Below are 24,909 nucleotides of genomic sequence, written 5' to 3'. Positions count from 1 at the left end.
GCTTGATTCATATATACATGTTTGCTTGCATGCTTTTGTGCATTTGCATCATTGATTGTTCATTAGTGCATGATCATCATTGCATATCTTTGTGACACATTTGTGTTTGCCCATTGAGGACAATTGTAAGACCATGTTCTTTGGCCATTGTTCCCATGATATGGAAGGGATAGAGTGTAAGACCATTTCATTGGTCACTCATATCCTCTTAGCCTTGTGCTTCTGTTTGTTTGTTGTATGTGAGGATGCAATTATAAGTCCATGTTGTTGGCATTTGTATTCCTATGATCATCTTATGGAGGTTGGAATAAGTCCAGATAGATTGGCATCTGACATCCCTATTTTGTTTTGGTTTGAGGAGATTAGAGTAAGACCATTTATTGGCATCTGACATCCATATTTTGCTTTTGTTTGTGAGATTGGAGTAAGACCATTTATTGGCATCCGGTATCATTGTTTTGTTTTAGGAGATTGGTGTAAATCCATTTATTGGTATCCGGTATCCGCTTTTGTTTGTGAGATTGGTATAAGTCCATTGATGGCATCCGGTATCACCTTGTCTTTTATTTTACTAACTTGCATTGTTCCTTATTCCAAAGGACACACTTGAATCATCTTCTATATGATTTCAAGAGGTGAACCTCTAGGAAGTTTTACACTCCATCATCCATACCCTTTTGTTTCAAAATCCCTTTTTATATTGTTGACTTTTCAAACTTGTATATACATATTGTGCAAACATCCATGACTCTTTCAAATTAGAAACTTGGACCTTAAGTCCTTGATTTTCAAACTTCACTTTTGTTAATACTTCCTTTTTGAATCAATCTTAATCATACTTTGACCATACTTTGTGAATACTTATAATCAATTAACTTCACCCATTCAATTGTTTTGTGGCTTTGTCCATTGTTAATATGTTTTCATACATTAGCCATAAGTTTCAATTCTCATAGTGGATGATGTAAATCTCACCGCATCCTTAGTGAGTTGATTGTAAGTCTTCCATACTTATTATAGGGTTAACCCCTCACTAGTATGTTGAAGCTATCCTTGCATGGTGGATTGTTGGTATTGGTTGAGTTTTCTCCTGTTGAGAATGAAAAGCCTTAGTGCTCTTGTTTTAAAATTGAACCCACTGACAATTTGGAAATCTTTTAGCCGAACTACGGCGTTTTGATCCTTACCTTTGATGGAAGGTACGTAGGCAACGGGTTCATCCGTTCAAACACAAAAATAAGTAACTTGTACATTCTTTTCTCATCTTCCCATTCATGTTTGCACAATATGTCAAAAAACAAATAAACATTTTATACAACAAGTGTGAAAAGGGTTCCCTAGGAGTACCTAGGACGTGATGGGTGCCTAACACCTTCCCATTGCGTAATTTACCCCTTACCCCGATCTCTGATCTTTTCATTAGTTTTCTATGTGTAAAACTTCTTAGGCTTTTGTTCGCTTTTTAGCCAGTCCTTTGGATAAATAAAAGTGCGGTGGCGACTCGATTTCTTTGTATACTTTGCTTATGGTTTAACCAATAGACCATATAGCGACGAATACACCGCTACAGAAAAGTGGCGACTCTGCTGGGGATAAGACGTTCCTTGGTGGTATTTCCTACTTTTCACCCTTGTTGGATGATATTTGTTTATGTGTTATTTGACATATTTTTGTACAATTTGGGATAACTGTATTGATTGTAATGTTTGATTTGTTTGATATACAAATGCTGTTTGCTTTGGTGATCTCTGTGAGATGAGTTCTATACCCGAACTCAAGTGCACTCTAAGATAGGAGAATGGCATAGTCTTGTTGACTGGTGTGGAGTATTCCTTAGCCAGTTGACTTGCGAGTCCATTCACTTGGTGGAGGTCATGTTGGATTAATAATGTCACACAAGTTATTTGTGGTTAGGCATTATTCTTTCAATCATGTGCCTTAGAAGCCAAGGACCTTAGTTTACCAAACCCATCTTGGCCTATTTTTAGGACGTAGTGCGGAGGTCGTTCAGATGTCAGTTCTGATGCGATTGTTACGCGATACTACACTCATAAGAGTCTCTCTTGAGAATATTTTTGGAATACGAGTATTCGTTCCTCCGATAATATCCGAGAGATGGGACGATGATTATGGGAACCTCTGGTAGAACATGTCTGGCAGGTTTAAACCCTAGTACACTCCCCTTGGGTGGTTCTTAACCAAGACTCCATGCTCGTGACTCTCAGCGAACCCGTGATTCATGGTTGAGTCGTTCAGACAACCTTAATATCAATGGAACTTGGGCGTCGATAAGGTGTAAACCATAATCTGCCAAAATGGATGATTGATATTAAGGATGTCAGAGCCAGTTCATGTACCGTTAATATCAATGGAACTTGGGTGTTGATAAGGTGAAAACCTAAATCCACCAAAATGGATGATTGATATTAGGGATAATTTGAGCTTTCCCATGACCTTTGTCTGGTGTGCTTTGCTTGATCCTTGAGTGTGATTGTTGCATTCATGCATCCATGCATTCATCTGTATTTCATGTCATCAGAAAAAGAGAAAATTTTCAAGGAACTTAAAAGGGTTTATTTGCAAAATTTTCAGACATGGAAAGACCAAAAAGGCATACAAAGAAGTACAGTTTCAGACAGCCTAATGTAAAAGAGTTAAGGAATCTGACATCTTATGTACTAGATCCCTTGGGTTTCAAAGCTCGTTATGGGAAGCTTTTGCCTCTGCTCACTACTCAGGTTGATGAGGGTTTGATGAGTACTCTAGCTCAATTCTATGATCCGCTGTATCACTGCTTCTCTTTTACGGACTTCCAGTTATTGCCTACCTTGGAGGAGTATTCTCACCTTATTGGGATTCCTATTCTGGATCAAGTGCCGTTCAGTGGCCTAGAGAGTATTCCATCTGCTCGAGAGATTGCAAGTCTGTTGCACATAGACGAAGATCTGATTAGAGCTAATTTGACTACCAAAGGCGGAATTCAGGGTTTTCCTTCCGAGTTCCTCATCACTCAAGCTACTTTCTATGGGAAGGCTAGGAGTGAGGACGCCTTTGAGGCTTTGTTTGTATTGCTCATCTATGGTTTAGTGTTGTTTCCCAACTTCGACAAGTTTGTGGACATGAATGCTATTAGGATCTTCTCAGTTCTTAATCCAGTTCCGACTTTGTTGGGCGATGCTTATGTCTCTTTGCACTCGAGGAATGCGAAGGGTGGAGGAGTTATTGTCTGCTGTCTACCTCTGCTGTACAAGTGGTTTATTTCGCACTTGCCACAGACTGTTGCCTTCAAGGAGAACAAGGGATGTCTACGGTGGTCTCAGAGGCTCATGTCTCTCACTAATGATGATATCTCTTGGTATGATCGCGTGTACGATACCGTCCAGATCATTGATTATTATGGTGAATTCCCTAATGTGCCTCTTCTTGGTACATGTGGTGGGATCAGCTACAATCCTATTCTTGCACGTCGTCAGCTTGGGTTCCCCCTAAAGGATAAACCTCATAACATTCGGTTAGAAGGTGTATTCTTTCTGGAGGGTAAAGATCCCCAAGGCCTGAAAGCCCGATTTGTCCGTGCTTGGCGCAGTATTCGCAAAAAGAGTAGGAATGAGCTGGGTCCAAAGAATTGCATTGCTTTGGAGCCATATACCTCTTGGGTCAGACAGAGGGCTGCCACTTACTTGATGCCATACGATCATCCGAGACCTACACCTTTGGATGTGGCTGGGCCTTCAACCCTCCCTACCCAACGTGTAGAGGAGTTAAGAGAGGAAGATCTTTCGCGTGCTTGGATCCGTGGAAGAGAGGAATTGCTGCAGCAGCTTAAGGAGAAAGACGCTCTGATTGAGTTTCTCGAGCATCGAGTGATTGACGATCCGAACGACACTTGGACTTCTCTACTTCCTCAGTCTTCTAAGTTCTGGAAGAGGAGGTATGATCAGCTTGCTAAGGAGAAAGCAGATATGGAAGCAGCCTATGAGCGAGAGATCAAGAAGCTGTGTACTTCTCGTCTTCCAGCATCCCGAGCTTCTAGGGATCCATAGGATGTTGTTTTCCTTTTCTCTTTGTAATGATCAAAAATGCTGTACTTCTTTGCAAAATATATTGAATGAGATATTTTCCATATGAAATTAAATTGCTTTAAATATTCAAAAATTGCAAATAATGCCCTAAGGGTTCCTTGAAAATAAACAAAGCATCTGCACAAGCATTTCATGCATCATTTTGCATAAGCAGATACCCTTGTTTCCGGTCGTCTTGTCCTAACTCTGTGTTCTTCATTTATTTTGAAGACAAGCTGACTCACCGGTATTATACTCGAGCCAATTCTGCAAGAGTAATGGATCAGCTAGAACAAGAGAACAGAGAATTGAAAGAAGAGGTCGCCAGACTTGGCGCTTTGATGGAGCAACTTCTTGCTGCTCAGAATCAACCTGCTCAACCGCCTGCAACTCCTATCTAGAGGACTGTGATCTCAGAGGTTGCCGCTTCTACTGTGCCTGCCGCCAGTGCTCATTTTGTGCTTAACGCTATGCCAGCCGGGTTCCCTTGGGGTATGCCTCCAGGTTTCATGCCTGATATCCCCGCTCCAACTTTTGCTCACATGCCGGCATCTAGCTTGGTCCCTGTTGCTGCTCCTCCTGTCGTGCATACCATGCCCAGGATAGACGACACCATCTATCATTCCGAGCCGTCTGAGGGCCCGGACGTTAATGAAAAGATGGATGCCATGAATGACCAATTCCTTGAGCTGAGGAAGGAATTGAAGACCCTTCGAGGTAAAGACCTGTTCGGCAAGTCTGCTGCCGAGTTGTGCTTGGTTCCCGGTGTGAAGATACCGATCAAATTCAAAGTGCCTGACTTTGAGAAATACAAAGGGAACACCTGTCCGCTTTCTCACCTAATCATGTACGCCAGGAAGATGTCAACCCAAACTGATAATGATCAGCTGTTGATTCATTATTTCCAAGACAGTTTATCGGGTGCTGCGCTCAGATGGTATATGAGCTTGGATAGTGCCAATATCAGATCCTTCAACGACCTTGGCGAAGCCTTCGTCAAACAATACAAATATAACGTCGATATGGCGCCTGACCGAGATCAACTCAGGTCCATGTCACAGAAAGACAAAGAAACTTTCAAGGAGTACGCCCAGAGGTGGCGAGAGCTGGCTGCTCAGATTACTCCCCCGCTAGAGGAGAAAGAGATGACTAAGATCTTCTTGAAGATTCTTAGTTCTTTTTATTATGAGCAGATGGTCGCTAGTGCTCCCTCCGATTTCACCGAGATGGTGAATATGGGGATGAGGTTGGAAGAAGGTGTCCGTGAAGGACGTTTGGCGAAAGATGAAGGCTCTTCTAGCAAGCGGTATGGAGCATTTGCTAAGAAGAAAGATGGGGAAGCACATGTTGTGCAATCCCGTGGCAAATCAAGGAAACCTCCTGTTCAGAGGAAACCCGCACGCCGTGCCGGTCATCAGCACCAGGTGGCTCATATAGCACCTGTATTCAGAGATAATCAGCAGGCTCAGCATCAACAGCAATATCAGCAGCCTCAGTATCAGCAACAACAACGCCCACAGCAACAGGCTTACCAGCCTCGTGGAAGCACAACCAATCAAGCCAACTTGAACTATGATAGGAAAAAGATCAGCTTCGATCGGATTCCGATGTCGTATGCAGAGCTTTATCCTTCCTTATTGGAAAGCAAATTGGTTTCTCCCAGGGATCCTCCTGCTATTCCTGCAAACCCATAATGGTGGTATAAACCAGATCAGCATTGTGTGTATCATTCCGGAGCTCCGGGCCATAATATTGAAAATTGTTATCCACTCAAAACTAAGGTTCAAGACCTTATGAGGTGTGGAATTTTGAGCTTTGAAGATTCAGGCCCAAATGTCACCAAGAACCCATTTCCTTCGCATGGGAAGTCTGTGAATATGGTCCAGGGATGCCCTAGGAAATATAAGGTCAAATATGTAAGTCATGTTCGACAGTCGTTGGTGGAATTACATCGTTTGCTGTGTCAGTACAACCACATGGAGCATGACCACGACAAGTGCCGCATTTGCTCAGTGAACCGCTTGGGTTGCAACCAAGTCCGCAGAGAATTGCAAGAGTTGTTAGACGAAGGAACCATCGAGATTCTGCAGAATCGCAATGTCGATGAAGACGAACCAGAGGTGAATGTCATATCCCCCGTGTTCAAGTTACCCGAGCCTGTTGTTATTCGCTATGATAGCAGCAAGCCGAAGGATCCTCCCTCCTTGGTGATTAAACCTGCAGGCCCCGTGCCTTATTCTTCTGACCGAGCTGTGCCGTTCAGATACAACCCAGTGGCTGTGCAAGATGGGGTAGAAGTGCCTTTTCCCTCAACTGCTGTAACCAACATCGCTGATGTAAGCGGGCTGACCCGGAGTGGTCGTGTTTTCTCTGCACCTGCTAAGGCTCCTGTTGCTTCTGAATCTGTTGAGCGTCCGGTGGGGACCGCTGTTAATATCCAGAATCCGGCACTTGATGTTGCCAGACCCTCCTCCTCTGTACAAAAGACTCCCACTTCTTCAGTTGGCCCTAGCGGCATTATGAATGAAGAATCTGATGAGATGCTGAAGCTCATCAAAAAGAGTGAGTACACCGTTGTAGACCAGCTTCTACAAACGCCATCCAAAATCTCCATACAATCCTTGCTGTTGCATTCAGTACCCCATAGGGAGGCTCTGCAGAAAGTATTGGATCTGGCGTATGTTGATCATGACGTCACCATTGAGCAATTTGACAGTATAGTCGCAAACATCACTACTTGCAACACTCTGAGTTTTAGTGACGCTGATCTCCCCGAGGAGGGAAGAGACCACAACATGGCTTTACACATATCTCTGAATTGCAAATCTGATGCTATGTCCAATGTGCTGGTGGACACTGGATCGTCCTTAAATGTATTGCCAAAATCCACACTCTCCAGATTGTCGTATCAGGGTCCTCCTATGAGGCAGAGTGGGGTCGTTGTGAAAGCTTTTGATGGGTCACGCAAGACCGTGATTGGGGAAGTTGATCTCCCTATCAAAATTGGACCTAGTGATTTCCAGGTTACCTTCCAGGTAATGGATATCCACCCATCTTATAGCTGTCTCTTAGGCAGACCATGGATTCACGAGGCTGGCGCCGTGACATCCACCCTACACCAGAAGCTAAAATTTGTCAAAAACAAGAAACTGGTTGTGGTAGGGGGAGAAAAGGCTCTCCTGGTTAGCCACTTGTCTTCTTTCTCATACATTGACGCAGAGGATGAAGTTGGAACTCCGTTCCAAGCTTTATCTATTGATGAACCATTTGAGAAGAAGTCTCCATCATTCGCTTCCTACCGAGATGCAAAACTGGCCATTGAATGTGGTGCAGTTGCTGGTTTAGGGAAGGTGATTGAGCTGGAAGACAATAGATCCCGGGCTGGCATTGGCTACTGTTCTGGGGCATATAATGAGCAAGGTCTGTTCACGAGTGGAGGTTTCATCCATGATGATCAGCCTGAAAAAGAAGCTGCTGCTATCTTGGAAGAAGATGTAGAGGATGTGAACAACTTCGTCATTCCTGGTGGTGTCTGCCACAATTGGGTCGCTGTAGATGTTCCTACGGTCGTCCATAGATCAGAGTAATTGTTCACTTTGTTTAAAACCCTTCTCCCATGCCAAAAGGAGAAGTGATGACATTGTTGGCAGCATATATACAATGATATTTTCATTCAATTAATGCATTGTCAAACATTTGTCTTTCCATTTGTTTTCACTTTTGGCTTTTGCATGAAATCGGTGATCACAAAAAACCCATAAAAACAAGAATAAAAGCAACATTTTTCATCTGCATAATGATTTGCTTGTTTAAATTCTAAAGTTTTTCATTAACCAAAATCATTATGCAGGTTGATCTTAAAACCCATTGAACATAATGATCCAACGCCATCTCCCAACTTTGAATCCCCTGTATTCGAGGCAGAGGAAGATGATGTTGAAAGAATTCCTGATGAGATTACCCGTCTCCTCGAGCACGAGAAGAAGATCATTCAGCCGCACCTTGAAGATCTGGAAACAGTCAACTTGGGGTCTGAGGATTGTGTTCGTATGGTGAAGATTGGGGCACTTCGTGAAGGGTCTGTCAAGAAGGATTTCATCAGTTTGCTACGAGAATATTCAGATATCTTTGCTTGGTCGTATGAAGACATGCCGGGTCTAGATACAGATATTGTGCAACATTTCCTGCCTTTAAAGCCTGAGTGCGTGCCTGTGAAGCAGAAGCTCAGAAGAACTCATCTAGATATGGCAGTGAAGATCAAAGAGGAAGTTCAGAAGCAAATTGATGCGGGGTTCCTGGTGACTTCTGTATATCCTCAATGGGTGGCCAATATTGTGCCTGTTCCTAAGAAGGACGGAAAAGTCCGTATGTGCGTTGATTACAGAGATTTGAATAAAGCTAGTCCGAAAGATGATTTTCCTCTACCACACATTGATATGTTGGTAGACAATACATCTAAATTCAAAGTCTTTTCGTTTATGGACGGATTTTACGGGTATAATCAAATCAAAATGGCACCAGAGGATATGGAGAAAACAACATTCATCACACCTTGGGGAACATTCTGTTATCGAGTGATGCCCTTCGGTTTGAAGAACGCCGGAGCCACGTATCAACGAGCCATGACTACCTTGTTTCATGATATGATGCACAAGGAGATAGAGGTCTATGTTGATGATATGATTGCTAAGTCCCGAACGGAAGTTGAGCATGTTGAGCATTTGTTGAAGCTTTTTCAGCGTCTGAGGAAGTTCAGACTTCGTTTGAATCCGAACAAATGTACATTTGGAGTCCGTTCCGGTAAGTTGTTGGGTTTTGTGGTCAGCGAGAGAGGTATTGAAGTTGATCCCGCCAAGGTCAAAGCAATACAAGAGATGCCTGCGCCCAAAACTGAGAAGCAAGTCCGAGGTTTTCTTGGCCGCTTGAACTATATTTCCAGATTTATATCCCACATGACTGGCACATGTGCGCCGATATTCAAGCTCCTTCGAAAAGATCAGTCTCATGATTGGACCGAGGATTGCCAGAAAGCTTTCGACAGTATCAAGGAATATCTGTCTGAACCTCCGATCTTGTCTCCGCCGGTGGAAGGAAGACCTCTGATTATGTATTTGACTGTTCTTGAAGACTCGATGGGTTGTGTACTCGATCAGCAAGACGAATCAGGGAAGAAAGAATTTTCTATATACTACCTCAGTAAGAAGTTTACTGATTGTGAGTCTCGGTACTCTATGCTTGAGAAGACGTGTTGTGCTTTGGCTTGGGCTGCTAAGCGTTTGCGCCAGTACATGATAAATCATACAACTTGGTTGATATCCAGAATGGATCCAATCAAGTATATTTTCGAGAAGCCTGCTTTAACTGGGAGGATTGCCCGTTGGCAGATGTTGTTGTCTGAGTATGATATTGAGTATCGAGTTCAGAAAGCCATCAAAGGTAGTATCCTGGCTGACCATTTAGCGCACCATCCGATTGAAGATCATCAGTCTGTTCAGTATGACTTCCCTGATGAGGAGATTCTGTATTTGAAAATGAAAGATTGTGATGAGCCTACACTTGATGAAGGTCCGGAACCTGGTTCCAGATGGACGATGGTGTTTGATGGCGCTGTTAATCATTATGGAAATGGAATTGGGGCAGTGATTGTTACTCCTCATGGTACTCATATTCCGTTTACAGCAAGGCTAACTTTCAAATGCACGAATAATATGGCAGAGTACGAAGCTTGTATTATGGGACTTGAAGAATGTATTGATTTGAGAATTAAACATCTTGATGTGTATGGTGATTCGGCCCTCGTTGTTAATCAAATCAAGGGTGAATGGGAGACGAATCAGCCAAGTCTCATTCCGTACAGAGATTACGCGAGAAGGATTTCAACGTTCTTTACAGAAGTTGACTTTCATCATATTCCTCGAGAGGATAATCGGATGGCAGATGCTCTTGCTACGTTTGCTTCCATGATTGTTGTGAAGTATTGGAATGAGGTTCCCAATATTGCCGTGATGCGCTTGGATAGACCAGCCCACATATTTGCAATTGAAGAAGTGAATGATGATAAGCCTTGGTATTTTGATATCAAGAATTTCCTCCAGAACCAGGTTTACCCGCCTGGGGCATCTGTGAAAGATAGGAAAAATTTGAGAAGGTTGTCAGGCAGTTTCTACCTCAGTGGTGAAGTGTTGTATAAGAGAAATTTTGATATGGTTTTGCTCAGATGTGTGGATAGACACGAAGCAAAACTATTGATGACTGAGGTCCATGAGGGTTCGTTTAGTACTCATTCCAATGGACATGCCATGGCTAAGAAGATGTTAAGAGCAGGCTACTATTGGTTGACAATGGAGTCTGACTGCTGCAAATATGTGAAGAAATGCCATAAGTGTCAGATTTATGCGGATAAGATTCATATCCCTCCGACACTTCTGAATGTGACTTCATCACCATGGCCTTTCTCTATGTGGGGAATTGACATGATCGGCATCATTAAACCGAAAGCGTCCAACGGACACAGGTTTATCCTCGTATCAATGGATTACTTCACCAAATGGGTTGAAGTCGCTTCGTATGCGAATGTGACTAGGCAGGTGGTTGTGAAGTTTATCAAAAACCAGCTGATTTGCGGTTATGGTGTGCCAGAGAGGATCATTACGGATAATGGATCTAATCTGAATAATAAGATGATGGATGAGTTGTGCGCTGAGTTTAAGATTGCACACCATAATTCCTCTCCCTGCAGACCCAAGATGAATGGGGTTGTTGAAGCTGCTAATAAGAATATCAAGAAGATCATCCAGAAGATGACAGTTACGTACAAAGATTGGCATGAGATGCTACCATTTGCTTTGCATGGATATCGTACGTCTGTACGCACTTCAACAGGGGCAACCCCTTATTCTCTTGTTTATGGCATAAAAGCTGTTCTCCCAGTAGAGGTGGAGATCCCATCAATGAGAGTCTTGATGGAAGCCAGGTTGACTGATGCTGAATGGATTCAGAGTCGTTACGACCAGTTGAATTTGATTGAAGAGAAGCGATTAACTGCCATGTGTCATGGTCAGTTATATCAGCAGAGAATGAAGAAAGCATTCGATAAGAAGGTCAAGCCTCGTGTGTTCCGAGAAGGTGACCTCGTGCTCAAGAAAGTCATGTCTTTCGTGCCCGATTCCAGGGGCAAGTGGACTCCAAACTACGAGGGTCCATATGTTGTTAAGAGAGCCTTTTCAGGCGGAGCTTTGATGCTTACAACAATGGATGGGGAGGATTTCACTCGTCCTGTGAATTCAGATGCAGTTAAGAAATACTTTTCCTAAAAAAAAAAAGTATATGTAAATGAAAAACAGAATAGCTCGCTAAGTTGAAAACCCGAAAGGGCGGCTTAGGCAAAAATGAGCATCTCGGTGGAGAACCCTCAAGGGTAATCCAGGCAAAAGTTAGAGATTTGAAAAAAAGAGAGCGTATTTGCATCCCGCTAGATTGAATACCTCACCCTGGGGCAATCTAGGCAAAAATTAGGGATTTGGCAAGTAACTGCATCCTGACAAGATTTTCTGGTCACCAGCCGTCTTTTCGTCAGAGGATTCTCGATTCGTCGTCAACTGAAGCTTCAAATACACCGAGATTCAAATTGGTAGAGAAAGGATCATTATGTTCAATGTAGCCCTCTTCCAATATATATCACTGATTTCAAATTTGTACAGATCTATGGAGTCTTGCCATTTGCAGGCTACCATTCCATCAAATAAATTTGAGCTTTTTATCCAATTATTTGCACTCTTATTTGTTTCAATTCGACAAATGTTTTGCATGTTTTAATTGATAAAATATCATCGTTTTAAACAAATCAAGTTTTTCAAAGAATTGTTGTTTTAAACAAAGTGAATATTCACAATGTTGAAAGGATACCTGAGGATGTCTAAGCGCTCTCCCGAAGGTGGTATGATGTCCAACAGGTAAGACTTTGGTTCATATTCCTGGTCTGGTTGTATCCTCTTCCTCCAGATCTTTGTTGGGGTTGTTCCTCAAGCAGAGTTGTTGGTGGGGTTGTTCCCCAGTATAATCGCAAGCAGAGTGTTGTTGAAGACTCAGTTTTCTCCAGCAGCAGTTTTCCCCAACATGGGTGCTTTCCTTGTGGGAGATTTGGCGGTTAATGGTTTGACATCCTGGTGCCCAGTCGCTTCCTCCAGTGGGTTGCTATACCCGTACTTTATTGATCCCCTCAGCACAGTCGCTAGCAGAGTTGTTGTCACTCTCTCCAATACAGTTGCCAGTAGAGTTGTTGCTTTCTCTCTATCAGAGTGTTGGTTCTCCTCAGCAGAGCAGGATTTATTTTCCTACTCCGTGGTCGATTGGGTTGATATCCCAGTATTTTCATCCATATCTCCCCAGCGTTGTCTGCGGGATGGTCGTTGTGGCAAGTGTCGCCTGTTGATTCTCCTTCAATCCCCAATATGATTGGTTGATAGCTCCGTCATCCAGGGATTGGATTGATTTCCTGATTACTTTTGATCCTCAGTAGAGTGGCTTATATTGTAGAATCTACTTATGTGATCTATCAGATATGCATGTTCTCCCCAAGTAGAGTGGTTTGTTGTAGAATCTACTTGTGTGGTGCTTTCTCCTTCAGTGGGTTGTTCCCTAAGAGAGTAGTTGCATGTGTTCCCCAGTAGAGTTGCTTATGCAGTTAGATTCTACTTGGATGATTTTGTGCTCCTGCAGTGGTTTGTTCCCTGGAGTTGTCTGGAGTTGCGTTTGCAGCAGGGCTTGTTGTGACGTGAATTTTTGTTTCTCAGTTGATGCTGAGATCCCCTGCAGATATCTTCGAGAGTTCTCTCTTCTTTCCCGACAGATTCGTCTTGGTGGCAGTTTTTGCCCGTTGTGACTTTCTGTGCTCTGATTGGTTTGTTTTACTGATTCATTACTCAGGGATTTGGTGTATCCTGATATCTCTTCTTTCCCTGCAGTACCCGCAGATCCTTGCTTTATAGCATGCAGATCTCCGCAGATTGGCTTTCCAGCTGGTTTTTCCCCTGGAAGTATAATACCGGGCGTTTGATTCCTGGACCTGTTGTGTTAGATATGTCTGTTTTATCAGCATTCATCAAACATAAACACGCATATTCATGCATATTCATGAAACATTCAGATAATCATGTTGCATGTTTGCCGTATATCTCTTGTTTGTTTTGTCTCCTGCTATGGGTTTCATAGATCTCTCTAAAAGATCTCCCCAAGCGGATGTCGGGTTTTAAATCTCTCCATATAGAGTCAGCCCCGTAAGCAGAAAAAGTCTGTCTTTCCTTCTGCAGTTCCCCACTGAGATATACCCTCGTGGATGACGGTTTCTTCCGTTTCCTCCCAACATATATATTGGGATGATTTGTTCCTATTGAGTTATATCCTCATAGGACGTGTTTTGATTCAGTCTGTCTTTTCAGAATATTCTCGAATTGGCGTTTTGTCAATTGTCTTTTGTGCTTCCCAGTGGGTTGTTCCCCCAGCGGAGTTTTCGGGCCTCTACCCTTATACCGGTAGTTGTAAGTCCTATTTTCCTTGCCCTTTTGATGGAATTGGTGGTTATATACCTTTTATTCCTCGGCAAATGTTGGTGGTTTGTTATAAACCCTATTTTGTTTCCCGTGCGGATTTGTGATTTCTTTCATCCCCACGTGAATTTGTGGATATCCCCACCAGAGTATGGCTACTACCTCGTATTCGGTAGTTGTAAGTCCTATCTCTTTTCCCCTAGCAGAGGTAACCCTTTGTGGTTCGTTCTGGCTATTGGTGAATTTTCTGTTGTTGTGGTTTCATCCCTAACCGAGTTGGTATTTCCCTGTGGTAATTTTTATCCCCATGTTGAGTTCGTGGTCTTCTACCCCGTATTCGGTAGTTGTAAATCCCATGTTGTGGTTTTTCTCCCTAGTGGAGTTTGTGCCTTATGGTGCGCGGGGATAATTGCCGGATGCTTGCAATTTTATCCCAGCTGAGTCTTTGGTTCTACCCAGTAGTCGGTAGTGTTAACCTCTGGTTTCCTCAGCATGAGTTTTTGGTATTCTACCCCGTATTCGGTAGTTGTAAACCCTAATTTCTCCCTTTTGCAGAGTTAACCTTGTTGTTCATCCTAACCGATGATGGTTGCTCGTTGTGGTTATCTTCATTCGTTGTTCGATGTTGATATTCCTCCTTTCTTCTGGGTAGTTGCTCTTGAGTAAGCACTTGTATCGCCAGCAAGTCTTCTGGATCATTGCCGTATGCTTGCAATGTTATTCCTTTTGAAGTCGCCAGTGGGTCTTTTCACCGTTTGCTTGTGATTTGTTCCCCGGATCATTGATAGTTTATCAATGTATTCCTAGCTAGTCCCTGCGGATAATTGCCGGATGCTTGCAATTTATCCTTAGCGGGTCTTCTTTCATTTACCCTTTTGTTGGTAATGATTGTTGCTTCCTTTGATCGGTCATCTTTATATACCTAGTTTTGGTATCCCGATGCCTTTCTTTTCGGTCGATTTATCCTTTGTTAACCCAGTAACCGGTTGTGGATAATCTTCCATGCGAGTATGTTATCCACGTTCTGACGGTAATGGATAATATATCTCATGCACTCTTCAGTTGAAGCCTTTTGTGTTTCCCTGGTCGAGTAAGATTCGTATTTCCCTCTGCGGAGTCGAATGTTCTTTGTGGGATAATTGTCGGATGCTTGCAATTTATCCTTTGAGTTGTCTTTCGTTTACCCGGATGCTTGGTATCGATTGTCTCTCTTTTTGGTTAGTCACCTATTATATACTTCGGTATCCCTGGTGTCTTTTCCTTTCGAGTATATTATTCACGGTCTGCCGGTAATGAATAATATTTCTCATGTGCTCTTTAGTTGGAATCCTTTGTTGATTTTCCCCAACTGAGCAAGATTCGTATTCTTTGTAGAATCGAATATCCATCCTTTAACCTGTTTGTGTTTTGGATGATGAGTATTTTGGCACATATACCAATCCACGTTTTCGGTAGATCACCTATTATATACTTCGGTATCTCTGGTGTTTCTTACCATGCGAGTTTATTATCTATGTTCTGACGGTAATAGATAATATATCTCATGCGAGTATTCTTATACACGGTCTGCCGGTAATGGATATTATATCTCATGCACTCTTTGGGTTTGTGTCCCCAGTCGAGTAAGATTCGTTTTCCCGTTGTGGATTCGAATGTCCATCCTGTAAGTCGATTTGCTTTTTCAAGCCCTCCTTTGGATGTTGAGTGTTTTGGCATATATACCAATTCACGCTTCGGTCGGTCACCTATTGTATACCTCGGTATCCCTGGTGTTTCCTTCCTTTCTGCTCCCTATTATGACTTTGGTCCCTTGTGGAGTCAGATTTTCCTGAATTTATGTACCTTTTTCAGGTCTTTCTCAGATGTTTGGTTGATTGATATCTATCACCCTTATACCGGTCTTAGATATTCATTCTTCCTGAGTTTGTTACCCTTATACCAGTAACATTTCATCCTTTGGCTTTCCCTGGAAAGTCTTTTCTAGACTTCCCCAGCGGAGTTGTGTTTCTATTTGTGTTGTTGTATTGGTGTTCTCTCCAGTACATGCATTTCGCGAGTCAGCTTGAGCCTTTCCAACGGGAGTGTCTTCCTTTGGAATTGCTTCTTTCCCCGGCTTGAGTCCTTTTCTTCCCCAGTGAGGTCTCCAGTCTGATTTCTGTTATCCTAATCAGAGTCGTGTCTTGCGCACGTTGCGTCAGTTTTGTTGTCCCAACTCGAAGTCGTGTCCTGCTCACGCATTCTTTTTCTTTATTATCCCCATAAGAGTCTTGTTAGAGTCTCTGTTCCTAGTGAGTGAATTACTTTGACGGATCGTTTTTCTTCTGTGTGAATTGTATTCCCCACAGAGTTGGTGTCTTTTCGCATGCATACATTTGCATCATGAGGTCTCTTAGGGACCAAAATTTGTCTCATTACTGTTATTTAAGCCCATTCTACCGCGTCGAGATTAAGATTTCTAAACTTCACTTCTCCGGCTAGAATGACCTTAAATAGGGGCATCTGTAAGACCCCAATTTTGTCCCTAAGATCCCTCAGGGCATCATATCATATCATTCATTGCCTCAAGGATCATTGTGCATCTTTGCTTCCCTCCTAGTGGGTAGGCTATCTTGTGAGTGTGGTTCTTGATCACCAAGCATGTATTGCATTTGTATATCATTTCTTTTCATTTGTTTACTAACCAAAAGTACAAAAATATTGTCATCTAACCTTGTTACTTGCAGGAGAAGCAAACTAGGTCAAACCAGTTAAAATCAGCCATTGGGCAATGGATGGTGACCATTCTTGAAGAATTTGGGCACCATGATTATTCATAAGAGATTCATTTAAGTTGTGATATCATTTTGGATCAAGATCTCAAGAGAAAGAGGCTTGGAATTCATCAGAACATGGCTCAGTCAACCAAAACCCTAGCAAAGTCAACTGTGGTCAACTGTGCATTTAATCAGGAATTGGAAGGTGTGAGATGGTTGGAAAGGTCACATTCATGTTCATATAAGCCTCATTTGGCATTTCAAAGATCAAGGTTCAAGGATTTGAGGTCAAACAAAAAGTTTCCAAAAATAGAAATGACCTATAATTTTCACCTGCCAAAAATGGAAAGTTCTTCTCCTCAAAATTACATGTCCAAGAATGCTTCAAATGAAATTTTGTCCAACATGAAAGTTTAAGATCTTGCTCTCACCTTTCCAAAAAGTCCAAGAACACTCATTTCCCATGTGTGGTTGGCAAGTTATGATCAAATCATTTTCAGAAAAAGTTGAAATTCAAAATGCCATAACTTTTGAATGGAAAGGCCAAATTGGTTGATTCTTTTTTGAGCAAACCACATTTGATGTGTACTATCCAAATCCATCATCACATTTTATCAAAAATCAACACATAAAAAGGTCATTTTTCAAGTGAACCATTTAAGATTTGGTGGGAAAAAAGGTCAAATTCAAAAATACAAGGATTTTCACTCCAAGCCAATGCTATTCACTTCTAAACATGATTTGTGATGTCCTGCAAGCATAAATTCACTATTCCATTGGCTGCATAAGCATAAGGGCAATTTGGCCAAATGACATAATGAGCTTCATTCACTAACCCTTCCAATTTGGCTAATCATGATTAAGGCACTGGATTAAGAGGTGGTATTTAAGCCTAATCATAACAGAAAACTCAGAATCAACAATCACATTTTCAGATCAAATCACAAAATTTCACAAATTCTCTCAATTCTCACAATTTTCACAATTTTCACTCACACTTTTTTCACTCATTCATCAAGAATTCATCACTTTTTCTGTTTCCTCTTGTGTGAATCATCGATTGCAGGTGGAACTAAAGATCTGTTTGAAGTTAATTGTGGAAGAATCGTGCTGAATTCACAACTGTGCGACCTTGAGCTTCCATGGCAGTTTGAAAATTCATCATCATCGTGCACTATTGAGCTGAATCTTCACCTCCATACACCTCCTACATCACTCTAGGCGATCTGTTTTCACCATTGAAGTCCTGAAACGCTCGATTTCATCACTGCATCATCAAGAAGGTAAAAATTCAAAACCTCTAATTCATGAAATTGACATGTGGCTTAGGTAGAGCGTGCAACATAGAGTATTCTGAAATTCGAATCGTGCTAAATCATTGAGTATTCATAGAGAAATCTTGATTTGAAGTTTGGACATCAAAACTTTCTTGGATCGAATCTTTTTCTATGTTGAATGTTAGAAGAAATTGAGTTGATATTATTGATCCTTGTTGAAAGATGAACCGATCCATATATAGTTTGTGCATTTCCATGAAGTTTTGTGAATGTTGATAATGAACAGCATGAAAATGTGAAGAACACTCCAAAATTCGTTCCAGATTTCGCGTTTGATCTTTATGCCTGGCTTTGTGTTTGAATTTGGTGTTTCCCGCCTCCGCTGGCCATTCGCGTGATGAAACCTCCGTTAATGAAACGGAGCGTTTTGTCCACGCCTCTCCGTAATTACGAAATTGCCATCCGCGCCAATTAATTCATTTTAGGTTTTAAATATTTATTTCATTTCATCACCAAACTTCAAAAAATCATAAAAACCTCATGGATGATCCAAATTGATTGGGAATTTTTGCATTCATCTCCAATTTCTCTCTAGTTTTTTTTAGGTATGATAGCAAAAGTTGTGCCTGATTGATTTTTAATTTTGTCTAGAGACTTTGATCATGTATGCTTTGTGTATATGTTTTGCCATTTCATTCATAAAATAATGATGCTTGCTCCAAAATGCATGAAATTTTATATGCATGATCTAGACTCTTTCCTGGTGATTTTGGTATATAGTTTGCTAATTTTGCATTTCTGGATTAGGAGATATGATATGATCTTTATGAGTGTGACAATGTGTGTCACACTAGGTTATGTCCACTTCTTGAATTTTGTTTCCATGCTTATTGAATGCCATTTGCTCTGGATTTTTTGCATGTGATTACATATGTATATCTAGTTTGAGCATGATTTTTTGTAGGATTTGTTGATCAATTTCCTATTTGATTGGGATTTTATTTTACTGTTTGGTCATTTTTGGATTTTTCTTGAGTGATCAACTTCCATGACTTGTGAAATTCTCATACCTTATCATATGAAGCTGAAATTTTGTGGATTGATTCTTAACATGTTTAACTTCATTTTGGCTTTGGAGTGACTCATTTATCTTATGTCATTTCTGTTTTACACTTGCCTAAAGTTGATACATCATTTGTGGCCTAGTTTGAGTTCAATTTTGCATACCATGACTTAGTGAATTTAATTTCCATACTTCATCTGGTCCAAATAGCATGAAATTTGATATGTGGCTCATTGAATATGTCCTGTTTGAGCTGGAATTTTTGTGGTATTTATGGAGCTGTTTTGATATTGGTTTGAGTGTGATCATTCTGTTAGCTCCAATGTGATTCCAAAATGCATAGTTTGACATGTTTTGAGTATGAAATTGATTTGGTGTATAGTTTTGACATGAGAACAATTAGACTTTGTTCTTATTTGATAAATATTGGTTTTGATCAATTTTCACTTGCTGTTTTGAAATTTTCACCTCCTTTTGACCCTAGGCTTGTCCTAGTGGTCTTACTTCTCATGTTTGAGTTTGACTTTTCAGGTTAAGAAGCAAATGCTTTAGGGAGATCAATTCAAGTTGATTGATGTTGGTTTATTGGATTGTGATGAACTAACTTGTTTGTTTTGTAGGATGCTTAGCTCACTTGCTTTTAGCTTTGTGCTTTGCACATGTGAATAATTGTGTTGACTGTTGGTTCTTACTTGTTTGTTTTGCCTTTGTGGTTGGTATACTGATTATATTTGATTGATTTCAGGTACCATAGTTGCTAATAGTTCTTTGAGAACTTGCATTGCTTTGCTTGATAGCATTTGCATTGAGGTAGACTCTCTTGTCTCCATGTAGTCTGGAAGACCTGGCTTGTTACTTAGCCAGGCACCTGTCTGAAGTCCTCCTTAAAAGGCAATGTCTTTGTGTGTTTATTTTTGTCCCCAAGCAGGTGAAGTCCTTTTAATAAGGCAATTGGTAGACAAAAGAGATATGTAACCTATCTCCTACTATTCTGTGAGTCACTCACCTTGCTCACACTACTTGTGTTGATGCATAGTGAGTAAAAACCCAAGATCTATCGAGTCTTTAACTTGTGGAGAGAGTTCCCCCTTTCTGAACTCCCACACCTTCTGATATTCAATACTCTCTCTGACCAGAGATAAGAGTAATGAGGCACACCCCTCATATCCTTTCATCTGCTTCACCTTGGCTCTCAATGTCAAGGTTAAGAGCACCATTTACCCCATTCTAGTTGACTTTAAAGTCAAACCCTTTGCTTGAGCCTAATTGCTTGGTTATAGTGTGTGATAAATGACCTTGTTTGATTATTTGCTTGATTCATATATACATGTTTGCTTGCATGCTTTTGTGCATTTGCATCATTGATTGTTCATTAGTGCATGATCATCATTGCATATCTTTGTGACACATTTGTGTTTGCCCATTGAGGACAATTGTAAGACCATGTTCTTTGGCCATTGTTCCCATGATATGGAAGGGATAGAGTGTAAGACCATTTCATTGGTCACTCATATCCTCTTAGCCTTGTGCTTCTGTTTGTTTGTTGTATGTGAGGATGCAATTATAAGTCCATGTTGTTGGCATTTGTATTCCTATGATCATCTTGTGGAGGTTGGAATAAGTCCAGATAGATTGGCATCTGACATCCCTATTTTGTTTTGCTTTGAGGAGATTAGAGTAAGACCATTTATAGGCATCTGACATCCATATTTTTCTTTTGTTTGTGAGATTGGAGTAAGACCATTTATTGGCATCCGGTATCATTGTTTTGTTTTAGGAGATTGGTGTAAATCCATTTATTGGTATCCGGTATCCGCTTTTGTTTGTGAGATTGGTATAAGTCCATTGATGGCATCCGGTATCACCTTGTCTTTTATTTTGCTAACTTGCATTGTTCCTTATTCCAAAGGACACACTTGAATCATCTTCTATATGATTTCAAGAGGTGAACCTCTAGGAAGTTTTACACTCCATCATCCATACCCTTTTGTTTCAAAATCCCTTTTTATATGTTGACTTTTTAAACTTGTATATACATGTTGTGCAAACATCCATGACTCTTTCAAATTAGAAACTTGGACCTTAAGTCCTTGATTTTCAAACTTCACTTTTGTTAATACTTCCTTTTTGAATCAATCTTAATCATACTTTGACCATGCTTTGTGAATACTCATAATCAATTAACTTCACCCATTCAATTGTTTTGTGGCTTTGTCCATTGTTAATATGTTTTCATACATTAGCCATAGGTTTCAATTCTCATAGTGGATGATGTAAATCTCACTGCATCCTTAGTGAGTTGATTGTAAGTCTTCCATACTTATTATAGGGTTAACCCCTCACTAGTATGTTGAAGCTATCCTTGCATGGTGGATTGTTGGTATTGGTTGAGTTTTCTCCTGTTGAGAATGAAAAGCCTTAGTGCTCTTGTTTTAAAATTGAACCCACTGACAATTTGGAAATCTTTTAGCCGAACTACGGCGTTTTGATCCTTACCTTTGATGGAAGGTACGTAGGCAACGGGTTCATCCGTTCAAACACAAAAATAAGTAACTTGTACATTCTTTTCTCATCTTCCCATTCATGTTTGCACAATATGTCAAAAAACAAATAAACATTTTATACAACAAGTGTGAAAAGGGTTCCCTAGGAGTACCTAGGACGTGATGGGTGCCTAACACCTTCCCATTGCGTAATTTACCCCTTACCCCGATCTCTGATCTTTTCATTAGTTTTCTATGTGTAAAACTTCTTAGGCTTTTGTTCGCTTTTTAGCCAGTCCTTTGGATAAATAAAAGTGCGGTGGCGACTCGATTTCTTTGTATACTTTGCTTATGGTTTAATCAATAGACCATATAGCGAAGAATACACCGCTACAACAGCCACGTGCGAGCCAATATTCAAATTGCTGAGAAAAGATCAGGCTATCAGGTGGAATGATGATTGCCAAAGGGCTTTCGAGAAGATAAAAGAGTATTTGCAGAATCCTCCTATCCTTATGCCTCCGGTCCCAGGGAGACCGCTGATTATGTATTTGACAGTACTAGACAATTCCATGGGTTGTGTTCTCGGTCAACACGACGAGACAGGTAGGAAAGAGCATGCCATCTACAACCTGAGTAAGAATTTCACAGATTACGAGTCGAGATACTCGATGCTTGAAAAGACGTGTTGTGCACTTGCATGGGCTGCTAAGCGATTGAGACAATACATGTTGTCTCACACAACCTTATTGATCTCCAAGATGGACCCAGTCAAATACATATTCGAGAAGCCAGCTCTCACCGGAAGGGTTGCTCGTTGGCAAATGGTACTGACAGAGTATGATATCCAGTATACATCCCAGAAAGCCATCAAAGGGAGTATTCTGTCAGAGTATCTTGCTCAGCAGCCGATTGATGATTATGAACCGATGAAGTTTGATTTTCCAGATGAACACATCATGTTCCTCAAGATGAAAGACTGTGAAGAGCCAGTTGTTGAGGAGGGACCTGATCCAGATGAAAAGTGGACTTTGTTGTTTGATGGGGCTGTCAATGCCAGAGGAAGTGGAATTGGCGCTGTCATTACTACTCCGAAAGGTGCCCACATGCCTTTCACCGCTCGTCTGACTTTTGAGTGCACAAATAATGAAGCTGAGTATGATGCCTGTATCTTGGGTATTGAGCAAGCCATTGATTTGAGAATCAAGACTCTGGACATCTTCGGAGATTCAGCTCTAGTGGTCAATCAAGTGAATGGTGATTGGAACACCCTCCAGCCCAATCTGGTCCCTTACAGAGATTACACGAGAAGACTATTGACTTTCTTCACAACAGTAAAGCTGTATCACATACCTCGTGATTAGAATCAGATGGCAGATGCTCTTGCCACTCTATCCTCCATGATCAACGTGATTCGGTGGAACCACGCTCCCAGGATCGATGTGATGCGCCTCGACAGGGCCGCGTATGTGTTTGCTGCTGAACTGGTAGTTGACGACAAGCCCTGGTATCACGACATCAAGCGCTTTCTTAAGAATCAAGAGTACCCTGTAGGGGCATCCAACAATGATAGAAAGACTTTAAGAAGATTGGCAGGCAGTTTCTTCTTGAACGAAGACGATGTGTTGTATAAGAGGAACTTTGACATGGTCTTGCTCGGATGCGTGGATAGACACGAAGCAGACATGTTAATGCAGGAAGTTCATGAAGGCTCCTTCGGTACTCATGCCGGCGGACATGCAATGGCTAAGAAATTGTTGAGAGCGGGATATTACTGGATGACCATGGAATCTGATTGTTTCAAATATGCTTGGAAGTGTCATAAATGCCAGATTTATGCTGATAAGGTACATGTGCCGCCAAATCCTTTGAATGTGATGTCTTCGCCGTGGCCTTTTGCTATGTGGGGCATCGATATGATTGGAAAGATTGAGCTGACCGCCTCCAATGGGCATCGCTTCATCCTTGTTGCCATCGACTATTTCACCAAGTGGGTCGAAGCAGCATCGTTCACGAATGTCACCAGACATGTGGTTGCCCGTTTCATCAAGAAAGAAATCATTTGTCGCTATGGGATTCCCGAAAGAATCATTACTGATAATGGTTCTAATCTCAACAACAAAATGATGAAGGAGTTGTGCCAGAACTTCAACATTCAGCATCACAATTCTTCCCCTTACCGCCCTAAGATGAACGGTGTTGTTGAGGCGGCAAATAAGAACATAAAGAAGACTGTGCAGAAGATGGTCGTTACGTACAGAGATTGGCATGAGATGTTATCCTTCTCCTTGCATGGGTACCGTACTTCAGTACGTACATCGACCGGGGCAACCCCTTACTCCCTTGTGTATGGTATGGAAGCAGTCCTACCTGTTGAAATGGAGATTCCTTCTCTAAGAGTCCTATTGGATGTCAAGTTAGACGAAGCTGAATGGATTCGGACAACGTCCAATGAGTTGAGTCTTATCGAAGAGAAGTGAATGGCAGCCATTTGTCATGGGCAGTTGTATCAGAGTCGGATGAAGAGAGCCTTTGATCAGAAAGTGCATCCTCGATGCTTCCAGGTCGGAGATTTGGTGTTGAAAAGGATCCTTCCTCCTCAGACAGATCACAGGGGCAAGTGGACTCCGAACTATGATGGACCGTATATTGTCACCGAGGTTTTTGATGGTGGGGCCTTAATGCTTGCAACTATGGATGGTGAAAACTTCACTTCCCCTGTGAACTCAGACGCAGTTAAAAAATACTTCGCATAAAATAGACCCGCTGGACAGTAAAAAGAATAGTCCAGGCAAAAATGGGCATCCCGACGAACCAAGAAAATGAAAAGGTTCGGGCAAAAATTAGGGATTAAAAATGAAAAGATCGTACACCCGGTAAGTTGAAAACCTGAAAAGGCAACTTAGGTAAAAATGGGTATCCCGGTGGATTGAAAACCCGAAAAGGGCGATCCAGGCAAAAGTTAGGGATTAAACGAATGACTGCGTTCTGAGTAGTTCTGAATCTCATCTCGTGTCAATGATTGGAAACTTTTGAAGGATAGGAAACAGTCCAATCACTCTTTTCAGAAAGCTGATCATCTGGAGGATCTTGAAGACGAGCAAGTCATTGCAGAATTGGAACCCAATAGAAATCCATTTCACATTGCCATTAGATTAATTTCTGTTTTTATCTTTTGTGCGATTACCTCTTTCCAGGGATTGCTTCCTGATGTAAATGCCTATTCAAAGGCCATTCAATCAATAAAATCATGTTATTCAGTATATCTCTGTTTTCATTTTCATTTTACTGTTTTGTTTGCAAAAATGACGTCCGAATTTTCGATAAACATTGCATCATGAAACATAAGAGCTTTACAGGTACATGCTTAATAAACATTTAAAATTGCTGTAAATGTTAAGTGCTTTAGATCGTCTATTCAGAACAGGTACCCTCGGGGCATTTCCTTAAGGTTCCCAGCTGATGATCGCGAATGTTTTCCCCCAACAGTCGAAGTTGGTATCTTATCCCTGCAGAGCTGATCAGAGCATTGGATTCTTGGATCCCCAGCAGGCTCTCACTGTTGTACCTCCCCCAAGCGGTTGTTTCAGAATATACACTCCCCAGTAGAGTTGACAGTGCCAGACTATATATCCCCAGCGGAGTTGACAGTGCCAGACTGTATCTTCCTAGTAGAAGCGTCTGCTCCTCAGGGTTCGATGCCAGATCGATGATCTTGACCCCAGAT

Source organism: Lathyrus oleraceus, chromosome 1 (assembly GCF_024323335.1).
Source record: "Lathyrus oleraceus cultivar Zhongwan6 chromosome 1, CAAS_Psat_ZW6_1.0, whole genome shotgun sequence".
In the NCBI taxonomy this organism is placed as follows: Eukaryota; Viridiplantae; Streptophyta; class Magnoliopsida; order Fabales; family Fabaceae; genus Lathyrus; species Lathyrus oleraceus.
The sequence above is the reverse complement of the archived record's forward strand: the minus strand, read 5'-3'. Positions refer to the sequence as shown.